At 38.8% G+C, this 12,553-nt stretch overlaps 1 long non-coding RNA gene across 3 annotated transcripts in view; it reads left to right on the top strand.

The window, feature by feature from the left end:
• Positions 1-12,553, top strand: part of LOC131519187 (uncharacterized) — a 166,537-nt gene that overhangs the window by 117,326 nt on the left and 36,658 nt on the right. The gene's annotated exons all lie outside the window — the stretch shown is intronic.

Genomic DNA, 12,553 nt, shown 5'->3' with positions numbered 1-12,553 from the left:
ATAATGCATATAAAATGCTTGGAATAATGCCTGGCATGTGGGAAAATGTACAAATGATAGTTTACTGCCTTGGTTTCAGGGCATAGTGGTAGGGCAGGGATTTGATGTTTCCTTCTCAATTCCTTTTTTTCTTCTTCTTTTTAACTGTCTAGTATCAATTTGGCAATTAAGATGGATAAGTGAGGATTGATTTGAATAGCTTTAACCACCGTTTATACTTGGGCCCAGAGACACTGTAGAACACCCAAGCAAAAATGTGTCCTCTTTGCTCCTTGGGGCAGATGGCAGAACACAGCTAACAGTAACTCCTGAGTTTTGTGCATTTTTAATTCAGGCAGTGAGTGGCTGATTTGACGTTTTAGGTCTCCACTTCATTGGCCCATTAGCCCAACATGAGACAGGTGTTCACCTCTAGTTCCATCACTATGGCAAGGGCATGGAGGCATGAAACCATGGAGGCATGGGGTCACTAGGGACCTGCTCCCACTGTCACAATATGGACTACTTCAGCAGAGATAATTTCTGAAATAAAGCAATGAGGAGAAAAGAATGCCATTGGTATCCACTGCATTGGTATAGTATTATTTCAGAAAATGTTCATGATTTTCCACATTTACCAGATTGAGTCAAAATGGTAAGGTGTACCCATAACACATTTGTATATTTCAGCTTCTTCAAAGAGACTCTGTATCTTGAGTATTCAAAAAGCTCTAGTTTCTTAAATATTTTACATGGCAAATCCTATCCTTTGAGAAGGATATTTTGTTAACTTGGCAAATGGAGTTTTTTTAGTTGTTTTTTTTTTTCTCCTTTGTTCTGTATATAGATTATGAGAAAACTGCAGCTACATCAGGAATTGTATGGCTTGGGAGCTGATGTTTCTTCATCTTTCTGTTGATTAATGAACGTTTTAATATCTGGATTTTTGGTAAATGCAAATTAAAATTTACTTATATCTTTATAAATGCAAGTACTTGGTGCCTAAGCCAGCCTGGCAAGTGGTACAAAAGGATTACAACCACGAACAAAGACGAGAACAGCCAGACTTCTCTCTTACCTGCTAGGAAGTTTATAGATAATAAAATATAAAAATAAAGTTTATTTCATCTTGCTCAGCATGAGCTTATGTATTCTTTCATGAAAAGTGCCAGACTGAGAATTATATGTCTTAAGATCTAGCAGCTACTATCTGCAACACTAGACAAGTCACAATTTCTCTGGCTTCAGTTTTCCCATTTGTAAAATCAATAGATTAGAATAAATGTCTAAGAGTCCTCCCCGCTTTGGAAATCCATTTTGCTAATTGTGAGTTTCAGAGCAGGTGGGTAAACAGTTGTTTATAGGACTGACACCTACTATAAAGGCAGGAAGCAAAAATAGCAACAAATCTTGAATTCCTCAAAATACAAGCAGACAAACTGTTAACAAGCAAACATCAGTTTATTTGAAGTCACTGGGGTCAGGGAGAACAGTGCCTTAACAGAATCAAGAGGGAGGAGTCAGAGAAGGATGGTATAGGATTTGGGAAGTCTGGACTCACGGGAGTTATGACAGGTATCACAAAGGGCCAGATTGGGATTGGGCAAGTTTGTGAGATGATAGTTGAGGGTTGGTGGGCATAGTGAGGTGTGAATCTTGAGGTGATAAATAAACCACGGTTTGATAAGGGAGACGTTGTCTCAGATAAACTCATTTGCAGGGATTTCCTAAAGCCAACAGTGAAGTTATTTATTGGCTCGTGGTTTTATCTTCCTTGGGCAAAGTTTCCTGGAACAAATAGCTAAGTCATGTTGACACATGTGGCCTCAGTTCTTAGCCCTTCTAGCTGTATCAGATTGATGCAGATGGCCACAGTTCTGAACTTTAAGTTGATGCAGAACAAAATAGCCTGCAGCAAAAAAGGGTTGGATGAAAGCTCTACTCCTGGCCTTTCTTGAATTCTATACTCATATATTCAACTTGCAACTTGACATTTCTTCTTGGGTGTATTATATATTTATCAAATTCCAAGTATAACAAATAAATTCCAAAGAGAACTCTCCTCGATATTCTATATTTCAGCAAGTGGCACCTCCACCTACCCAGTTACTTAAGTCAAAACCTAGGCACTTCTCTTTTCCTCATATCCTCACATGTCTTAACAAGTCTTGTTGGTTGGATCTCCAAAATATATACCGAACTCAACCCCTTAACATCTTCAATGTTAAAACTAATTCATTCCATCTTTATGTCTTGTCCAGGCCCAGAGAGTCATTGTATAATATGTCACACTAGTTTATTAAACTGCATGTTTATTCCTGTGTCAGGGCTCTTGTACTTGTCTAGTCCATCTTTCCTCCATATCTTCCCATAGCTCCTTCTCATTGTTGAGATCTCATCATTAAGAGCCTTTATTTCCCCAGAGGAATCACTACCTTACGTTAGCCTTTCTCCTCTCATCACTCCATCCTATCGTCCTATATTATTTATTTTATAGTAGTAAGCAATTTCCAAAACTATATTATTCTACACTTTGTGTCCCATCTGTCTCTACCCAATGAATACAAACTCCATCAGGGTAGAGATGACACCTATTATATACCAGACCCTATATCCACACTTCCTTGAATAGAACATGGCACAAAGTAGAATCCCAAGAAATAACTGTGAAATGATTCAACAAGAAATTTTCAGCAAAAACGAATGAATGGCTGGATGTAAGTAAAGATTAAGATACTAATTGTTCAAAAAGTAATAACCATTTAGTGGTAATATAGTCAAAGATGCTAAGTATATAATCTCTATATCTTTATTAATGGCTTAACACACTTATCTCATCACTTAAATTATGTTAATGGCCATTTTTCATCCAATGAATCCCAATATTAAAGGATGAAATTCATTTCATGATGGAATTGAATACTATCAGAGTCATAATTACTACTTAAAGAGGCAGGAAAAGGGGGTGCCTGGGTGGCTCAGTTGGTTCAGTGTCCTACTCTTGATTTTGGCTGAGGTCATTATCCTGGGGTCATGGGATCGAGCCCCACATGGTGCTCCATGCTGAGTGTGGAGCCTGCTTAAGATTCTCCTTCTGCCCCTCCCCCACTCATGTTCTCTCATGTGTGTGCTCTTTCTCTCTTTCTCTCTGTGTGTGTGTCCAAAAAAAAAAAAAAGAGGCAGGAAAGGGAGAATGGTTAGTAATGAGAGGTTCAGGGAACGTTGGAATGGTTAACTAAGTAGCTCAGAGCTGAAACCAAAATCTCTAGGAAAGCTAGGCTTAAAACTTAAAAACCTCCCAGACTTAAAAGTATTTATTTATTTATGCAGATGCTAAATGTTAGAATAACTTCCTGGGTTTTGCAAATATATTTGAAATGTTATTTCTATACCTCAGAATAGCAAAATTAAATTTTAGTGATTAAAATAAAAATACTAATTTTTACAAAAGCTCTCCTTATGCAACTTAGAGTTGGATTTCAGTTGATGATGGGGAATGCAATAGTCTGGGAAGTAACCCCTGGGATGGTATAATGCCATTGAGTTATACAAGTCAGGAAAACATAGCGCCATATTGGAGGAGACAAATGCCTAGTGAAGTTCTGGGAACCAAGCATAAAGATGAGTCCCAAAGAGCTGATAGAATTCAGGAAGCTTTTCACCTTCATACAAGCTTTAACCAGTTGAAAGCATATTTTTTTTAAACCACAGAACTAGGCCAGAAACTCCTTCACAAATATTGATTGAACATCTACTTACTGTATTCCAGCACTGAGATGGCGATGAGAATATAAAGACTAAGACAAACAAACTGCGGTTGTTGACCTTCTGGTGCTTACTGTGTTAAGTGACAACACATGTGGAGACCTAACTGGGGTCTAAATCATCTAAGGCCTCATGTCCCAACCTTCCAGGTTTGAACTTTAGTCTGAGATCATCGAAAAGCTGTTGAAGGATTTAAGCAGCAGAGTGGCACAATTAGCTTTTTATTTCACAAAGACTAAGTGGTCTGTTAGAATTTTAGATGGTGACTGTGGGTAGGAGGTTGGTAGTGGAGGTCAGAGGCAAAGAAACTGAGAAACTGCTTAGAAGGCGACTGCAGTAAACCCAAGCAAGGAGATGATGGTGGCCGGAACTAAGAGCGCTGGCTGCACTAGGGATAGGGATACACAGATGGAAATGCTAAGGATGTGGAATGAGCAGGACCCAGTGAATGGTTTGATAACAGAAAGCACCTAATTGGGAAAAGGAAAAGTCTAGGTTGAAAACTGTTTGGCAGAGAGAAGGCAAAAAGTTCACTGAAAGGATTTTGGCTTTTATTTATGTGTTTTTTAAAGTTTCACACCCTGGTGTGAGGTAACTTTTATTCCAAACAAGCCTTTAAAAGAAATCCCCACTGTATTAATTTATTGCAAAAAATGTACTATTATAAATTGTGTTTGTGATTAGTAATCAGCAAATAGTAAGAAGGGTACTTCTTTTAATTACAGATTTTCTTACTATTCTGCTTAAGATTTTGAACTCAATTAATTAAAATGTTTAACAAAAAGACTAGTAAAGATACCTGTACTTTATGTGTGTACACTAAGTAAACTCTGTGTAGTTCTCAAATTTTAAAAGAATGGTCTGAATGTAAAGTCATGGGTAGTAGTGATAAGACCACCACATGGTTTTTACACAGACCAACTCTAAACTATCCATATTTGAAATGTCCTAACCACAATCTTTTCTAATTATTATGTTCTCAAAAAGTACCCTTCGATTAGTCACATAGTTACATTTAGTCAATTCTTTCATGCACCAGCATAAAGCAGTTTTAATAGTTTCTAAAATTAAAAAATAACACAAATTGTACTTTTCTTTATAAAAGAAGCAAATGAAAGAAACAAGCCTTTCTCACCAAAGACCATAAAAAACCTAGGAATAAATCTAACCAAAGGGGTGAAAAATTTATACACTGAAAACTGTAGAAAGCTTAGGAAAAAAATGGAAGAAGACACAAATATATGGAAAAATATTCCATGCTCCTGGATTGGAAGAACAAATGTTGTTAAAATGTTGATATTACCCAAAGCAATCTACATATTCAATGCAATACCTATCAAAACAGCACCAGCATTCTTCACAGAGCTAGAACAAACAATCCTAAAATTTGTATGGAATCAGAAAAGACCCCGAATAGCCAAACCAATCTTGTAAAAGAAAACCAAATCTGGAGGCATCACAATCCCAGACTTCAAACTGTATTACAAAGCTGTAATCATCAAGACAGTATGGTACTGGCACAAAAACAGACACTCAGATCAATGGAACAGAATAGAGAACCCAGAAATGGTCCCACAAACATGGCCAACTAATCTTTGACAAAAGAGTCTCTTCAGCAATTGGTGCTGGGAAAACGACATGCAGAAAAATGAACCTGGACCACTTTCTTATACCATACACAAAAATAAACTCAAAATGGATGAAAGACCTAAGTGTAAGACAGGAAGCCATCAAAATCCTCGAGGAGAAAGCAGGCAAAAACCTCTTTCACCTTGGCTGCAGCAACTTCTTACTCAACACGTCTCCGGAGGGAAGGGAAACAAAAGCAAAAATGAACTATTGGGACCTCATCAAAATAAAAACCTTTTCCACAGCGAAGGAAACAATCAGCAAAACTAAAAGGCAACTGATTGAATGGGAAAAGATACTTGCAAATGACATATCAGATAAAGGGTTAGTATCCAAAATCTATAAAGAACTTATCAAACTCAACATCCAAAAAACAAATAATCCAGTGAAGAAATGGGCAAAAGACATGAATAGACACTTCTCCAAAGAAGACATCCAGATGGCCAACCGACACATAAAAAAATGCTCAACATCACTCATCATCAGGGAAATACAAATCAAAACCACAATGAGATACCACCTCACACCTGTCAGAATGTCTAACATTAGCAACTCAGGCAACAACAGATGTTGGTGAAGATGTGGAGAAAGAGGAACCCTTTTGCACTGCTGTTGGGAATGCAAACTGGTACAGCCACTCTGGAAAACAGTATGGAGGGTTCTCAAAAAATTAAAAATAGAATTACCCTACAACCCAGCAATTGCACTACTAGGCATTTATCCACGGAATACAGGTGTGCTGTTTCAGAGGGACACATGCACCCCAATCTTCATAGCAGCATTATCAGCAATAGCCAAAGTATGGAAAGAGCCCAAATGTCCATCAATGGGTGAATGGATAAAGAAGATGTGGTATATATATATATATACAATGGAGTATTACTCAGCAATCAAAAAGAATGAAATCTTGCCATTTGCAACTACGTGGATGGAATTAGAGGGTATTATGCTAAGCAAAGTTAGAGAAAGACAAAAATCATATGAATTCACTCATATGAGGACTTTAATATACAAAACAGATGAACATAAGGGAAACAAAAATAATATAAAAACAGGGAGAGGGACAAAACATAAGAGACTCTTAAGTACAGAGAACAAACAGAGGATTGCTGGAGGGGTTGTAGGAGATGGGTAAGGAGCTAAATGTGTAAGGAGCATTAAGGAATCTACTCCTGAAATCATTGTTGCACTATATGCTAACTAACTTGGATTTAAATTTAAAAAAATAAATTATTTAAAAGAAAAGAAACAAGCCTTTCTATTTAATTCATAGATATATAAAAGTTATTATTATTACTGTATAATATTTCCTAATGGACTTTCTCTACCAAGTCATGATAACCCACAAGAAACCTGTGGTTGTGTCTATTTACATTTTTAACAGAATTTCTACATTTTATGAATATTTCAACTCGTATATTATAATACAAGAAATTTATGTCTTAACTCATTAAAAAGATTTTCTAAACAAATGGGCATTGACATAAGTGTTCATTATGTAGTTGTTGTGTAGGCAGTAAATTGGGCAAAGGTGAGTTGAAGCACATAAGCTTGAAAATAGAGTTTCAGTTCATTATAAGTTTATAAAATCTGTATGAAATGGATGCATTGATAGATATACAAAATCATCTTAAGAGATGAGCTCATTGCCTGAACAAACCCTGAATAGGGTCTAATTGATTGTATTAATATTTTCAAAAGATAAGAGTTAATAAACATACAAAATATGACAATAAAGACAAGCCAGGTCCCCAGTATTTAGTTGTCTCAGTTCATGGAAAGTGGGAGCCTATGGATAGGACTCAACCTGAAGGCAGGCTTGGGCAGCTTCAGAACTTCCTATGGAAGGGACTTATAGAAGACATTGCTTCCATCATGAGAAGCTGGGAACCTGTCTTGAAAACTACATTTGCAAATCAGCACACTGTTACATCTCACTGCAATTTCATTGTTATTTATATTGCTTTATGGGGCACCTGGGTGACTCAGTTGGTTAAAGGTCCGACTTCAGCTTAGGTCACAGTCTCATGGTTCATGAGTTTGAACCCACATCAGGCTCTGTGCTGACAGCTCAGAGCCTGGAGCCTGCTTCAGATTCTGTGTCTCCCTCTGTCCCTGCCTTCCAGCCACCCAAACTGTGTCTGTCTCTCAAAAAATGAATAAACATTAAAAAAATTTTTTTATATAAATAAATTGCTTTAGGGGTGCTGGAGGATATTGGGGAAGGCTAAAGGCTCTCAAACCACCCTTTGGTGTGCTATGTTAGAGCTGAATATCTCAGAATATCTTGGGGCTACTGGGATTTAGAGTAATGTGCCTTCATATCCAATATCTATTATACCAATTATTAGCATGTTAGTTTCATAAAATTATTCAATCTTCCTGAATTTTGGTTTGCTTATCTATAACTGGGTATAATAATATCTTGATCTTGGTTTGGTTATTTGGATCAAGATTGTGTAAAAATGCCTAGTGTGTAGCAAGCAATGATTAAATCGTGGTTATTATTATAATAGCTTAATGCATCAAATACTTGTCATCTTGCCACTCAAAAAATTTTCTTTGCCCCTGTATTGGTTTCCTGTTGCTGCTCCAACGATTTACCACAAACACACTGACTTAAAACAACATAAATTTATCATCCTACAGTTATGGTAGTAAGAAATTAAAAAAAAGGGTCTCCCTTGGCTAAAATCAGCATGTGGACAGGGCTTTGGACCCTTAGAAGCTCTAGGAGAAAATAATTCCCTTGTTTTTTTCAGGCTTCTAAATACTATCCTTGGTTTGGGGCCCCCAACTAGCAATGATGTCATGTGGACCTCTGCTTCTGTCATTGTATCTTTTTCTCTGAGTCTGACATTTCTGCCTCTCTCTTACAAAGATTACATTAGGCCTACTGAATAATTCCCAGTAATCTTATAATCTTCCCATTTTAAGATTATTAATTTAATCACACCTGCAAACTCCCTTTTGCCATGTAAAGTAATATATTCACAGGTGTCTTAGCCAGGGTGCTCCAGAGAAATAGAACTGATATATGTATATATATATATATATATATATGTGTGTGTGTGTGTGTGTGTGTGTGTGTGTGTATGTATATATATATGTGTATACACACACATATATATACATATATACACATATATATATATATATACACACATATATATATATATAAAATTTATTGTGAAGGCTGTCATGTCCAAAATCTGCAGTGTGGACCAGAGTGGATGGCGCAGACTTAAGGCAGACTTAAGGCAGTCTGCTGGAGAATTCTGTCTTGCTCAGGAAGGCTAGTCTTTTTGTTCTGTTCAGGCTTTCAACTGATTGGATGAGGCCCACCCACCTTATGGAGAGCAATCTGTGTTCACCCATTTAAATGTTAATCTCATCCAAAAACACTCTCCTAGATGACACATAAAACCATCGCAACAGGTTTCAAGGATTAAAATTTAGTATCTTTTGGGAGAGGGGTGATTATTCTGCCTCACTGCAAATATCTATCCATATATTGAGCTCTGTGCTAACCACTAAATCTATAAAAACAAGTTAGCCTAGTTTCTGCTTTTAAGGAACTCACATTTGGTGGAGAGGACACATAAATTGATAAGTACAATACAAAAGAGTAGGTGTAATGATACACTTGTGCTATTATACTATGGTAATACAGAAGAGAAGCAAGTTATTCAGCTTGGGGGTGGGAAGTGCAGGTGGAGAAGATGGGAGTAACAAAGAGAGCTTTCTAAAGGGGATAATGCTTAAGCTGAATTTTAAAGGATATGTGGGAGTTTAAAAAGGGAAAAGGCATTGCAGGCAAAGGAATCAACCTGAGCACAGAGAAATAACTATTCCTCTATGTATGATTCTAGTCACTTTTTCATGATAATTTAACTTCACTTGAAGCTTTTTTTTGTTCTATAAAGAAATAATATGCTGGCCAGAGAACTCAAGGGCCTAGTTCTCTTGGCAATAATATTTTTCAGTCTAACTGAATAAATTGCCCTTCAGGTGTTTATACCAGTCTCTGTGGTATGTATGGTAGGAGCTATTGGTTACTGACCATACAACAATGTTACCCCTTATCCTTCCTAACAGAAACCCAATTTTATTCAGAGATTTGATAGCAGAATACTCAGGACAGGTGAGTCCCTCATTAGCCCCAGGGGACAAATTGTGAGTTTTTAATTCAATGGAAGTAACTCAGTGGAAATATCCATTCCTTTTTGCTGTGATTCCCTTAGGGGTGGCAGGTGACATTGTTGTTGTGGCCATTGAAACAAAAGAAAAGAGAAATTGGCTGGGGAACTTCTAGAAAATATTTTTCTTCCTAATAGAAAGATATATATGAGGAGAGGTTCTTAGTCCTTTCTGGTTTGTCTTTTGACTTTGTCATTTGCAAATGTGATGTCTGGAGCTGAGGAAGCTATTTTGTTACCATGAGGAAAACACTCTTTACACCAAGCATGAGACCAGAAAGATGGAAGGAGCCTGGAGTTTTAGTGACAGCTTGAGCAGCTAGACCAAAGGCACAGTGTGGAAGCCAGGGAAGATTTTATGTTGAGTACCCTCAGACATCTGCAAAATAACCAAGCATTATCTAGATTAACCTCCTGTACATTGTTTATAAAAGAGCATTTGGTTTTTTTACCTTATTATAGACTAATTTGCCAGATGCCAGGAGGATGTAGGAGAAAGAAATAAAATTCCATCCTAAAAAAGGTATATTTATTTTATTTTATTTTATTTTATTTTATTTTATTTTATTTTATTTTGAAGAGTGTGCATACAAGAGAGTGAGCACACGTGAGCAGGAGAAGGACAGAGGGAAGAGGGAGAACAAGATTCTTAAGTAGGCTCAGTGCATAATGGAGCCCGTGATGGAGCCTGTCGTCATGGGCTCACTGCAAGGCTGTATCTCACGACTGTGAGATCATGACCTGAGTCAAAATCAAGAGTGAGACTGTAGCAGGATTCTCACATAGACAGATGGGACACCAAGGCTTTTTTTGTCTAGGAAGCAACTTTATTTGTCATGCTGGCATGGGCTCAGTGGGTTTTTACCCGAAAAACTGAGCCCCGAGTACAGCAGGGTGTAGCCTTTTATGCAATTTCTACTTCTTTGTCTCCCATGTATGGTGACATATAGTCTGATTGGACACAGTCCGGGTTACAGAGTCATGTCAGAGCTACGCATACGTGTATAGTTGATTGGGCCACTTTGCCTTTCTTTGTTCTGAGGAGGCCCCCACCACGTTCCTTAGGGAGGGGCTCTACCACATTCCCCCCCCTTTGATGCTCGGACTCCCCTATTTTGGGGTCAAAGAGCATCATCTCGGTTAGAGGTTTATATTTCCATAACATCATCACATGCGTGGCCATTTTCCTTTCGACCATTACCTCAGTGAGGTTGGAGATAGACCATATAACCAGGGGAGCTAGGCAAGGTGGAATTAAGCAAGATCCCCAAATCAAGAAAATAATACCTATGAGAGTTTTGAATCCCCTGAGAGTTGAAAAACCATCCTCCAAATAACTCCCCAGGGTTCCAACTTTCCAGGTCTGGACTGGGACATGACAACCTTTCTCATTTGATCCATGATCTCCTCCATGACTTTTTATTCATCATCTATCCATAGAGAGCAATTGCTCAGGTTAAACTTTCTACAAACTCCTCCCTCAGAAGCAAGTAAGTAATCTAAGGCCAAGTGATTTTGACAGATAGCATTGCACATTTTGGTTTCCTGCTTGGCTAGTAAGTTAAGAGCTCTGACAGTTTTATTGGTTATAATTACTACAACTATGTGCAGTCTGATTATGTGGTTTAGCATGTAAATGGGGATGCGGTAGCCCGAGGACCCATCCTCTGCCCAGGTGGCAAGGCCATAACATTGGATTATATGCTCAGAGGCCATTCATTATCTTTTCAATTGCCAAGTTGTAGGGCATGTCATTTCCTTTGAGTCTCCGGTCCCCATACACTTGGACTCCCAAATGTTCCTCCCTGGTAGGTGAGAGCAGGAAGAAAGATGGCAAATAGTTTCCAGCACACATGACCCTGACAGGCCTGAGGGAAGCACTGTACAGGCTGTCCTTCCACATATCCAGTATAGTCCACCTGGGGCCCTTCATTTGATGGCTGCGTCGACATTGTCCCAGGCCTCTCAGAGAAGAAGAAGTTAGACAAGGGGTGGGGATCTGGCTCAAGGTTCTCTGGGGACCCCCACCATTGGGTTTCCTGGGTGGTTGAGTTATAGTCTAGTCATGTTAAGCTTCCAACAGAGACGGTGAACTTCCTTCCCCACTGGGCAAGGCAGTTTTTTTCAAGAATTGAGGTTTTGAGGAGTCAAACCCCAGTAGTAGGACTGGGGTATTCTGTTCCACTGTAAAGTTTGTGGAGATCTAGTTCTCTAGCCTCCCATAGCCATTGATCCCCATCTCCCCCCCCCCCCCCCCATGTTGGTTCCTTTGCATACATAACAAAAAGACATCTTTAGAGTCTGGGCTATAAACTCTGCTAGGGCTCCAAGCGGAGTTTTTGTAGTGATGGAAGCAGGAGAGGACCCTTATCCATTTCTTCATAAAAGGAATGAAAGACCTGGTGGGTTGTGGCCTTATGGTTATGTGACAGTAACTCTCTTAAAATCCAACACGGTTCCTGGGTCTGTGCCCTGCCCATAGATAAGTTTACCAATCTGGTGATCCGTTTTTCATTTTGAGTCTCCTGGGTCAAGGATGGTAAAATAAATGGGGCTACAGGTTCCCGATTGGTAGTTTGACTCAGCCACATCCTTTTGGAGGAGTTCTGTTTTGTCTGTTTTGGAGTCTGCCAGGTGGTTCATGTGACACAGCTCCAATAAAGACAGAAGAATTCCCGTGCCTGGGGCCAGGAACCACACGTACCAGACCCCTCACACATGTATTTATCATTGAGTTGGTACTCTCGGTCCCATGTCAGACCTCCACGTGGCAAACCGTATGGCAATGTCACCTGTGGCTATACCTACATCAGAGAATATAGACACCGGCCAATTTGGATTGGTAATTTGAGTTTTGTTAATTAGTCAACCCACACTGGCGGTGCCTGTCTTGGGGTGACTCCGGACCTCTAGACATTCCTTTACTGGGGAGTGCTGTGTGGGTTGAAGCAAGTGTATTGATGTTCTCATTGGCAGATGGA

This window comes from Neofelis nebulosa, chromosome 8 (genome assembly GCF_028018385.1).
Source record: "Neofelis nebulosa isolate mNeoNeb1 chromosome 8, mNeoNeb1.pri, whole genome shotgun sequence".
NCBI classification, from domain to species: Eukaryota; Metazoa; Chordata; class Mammalia; order Carnivora; family Felidae; genus Neofelis; species Neofelis nebulosa.
This window is presented reverse-complemented; position numbering and strand designations above follow the sequence as displayed.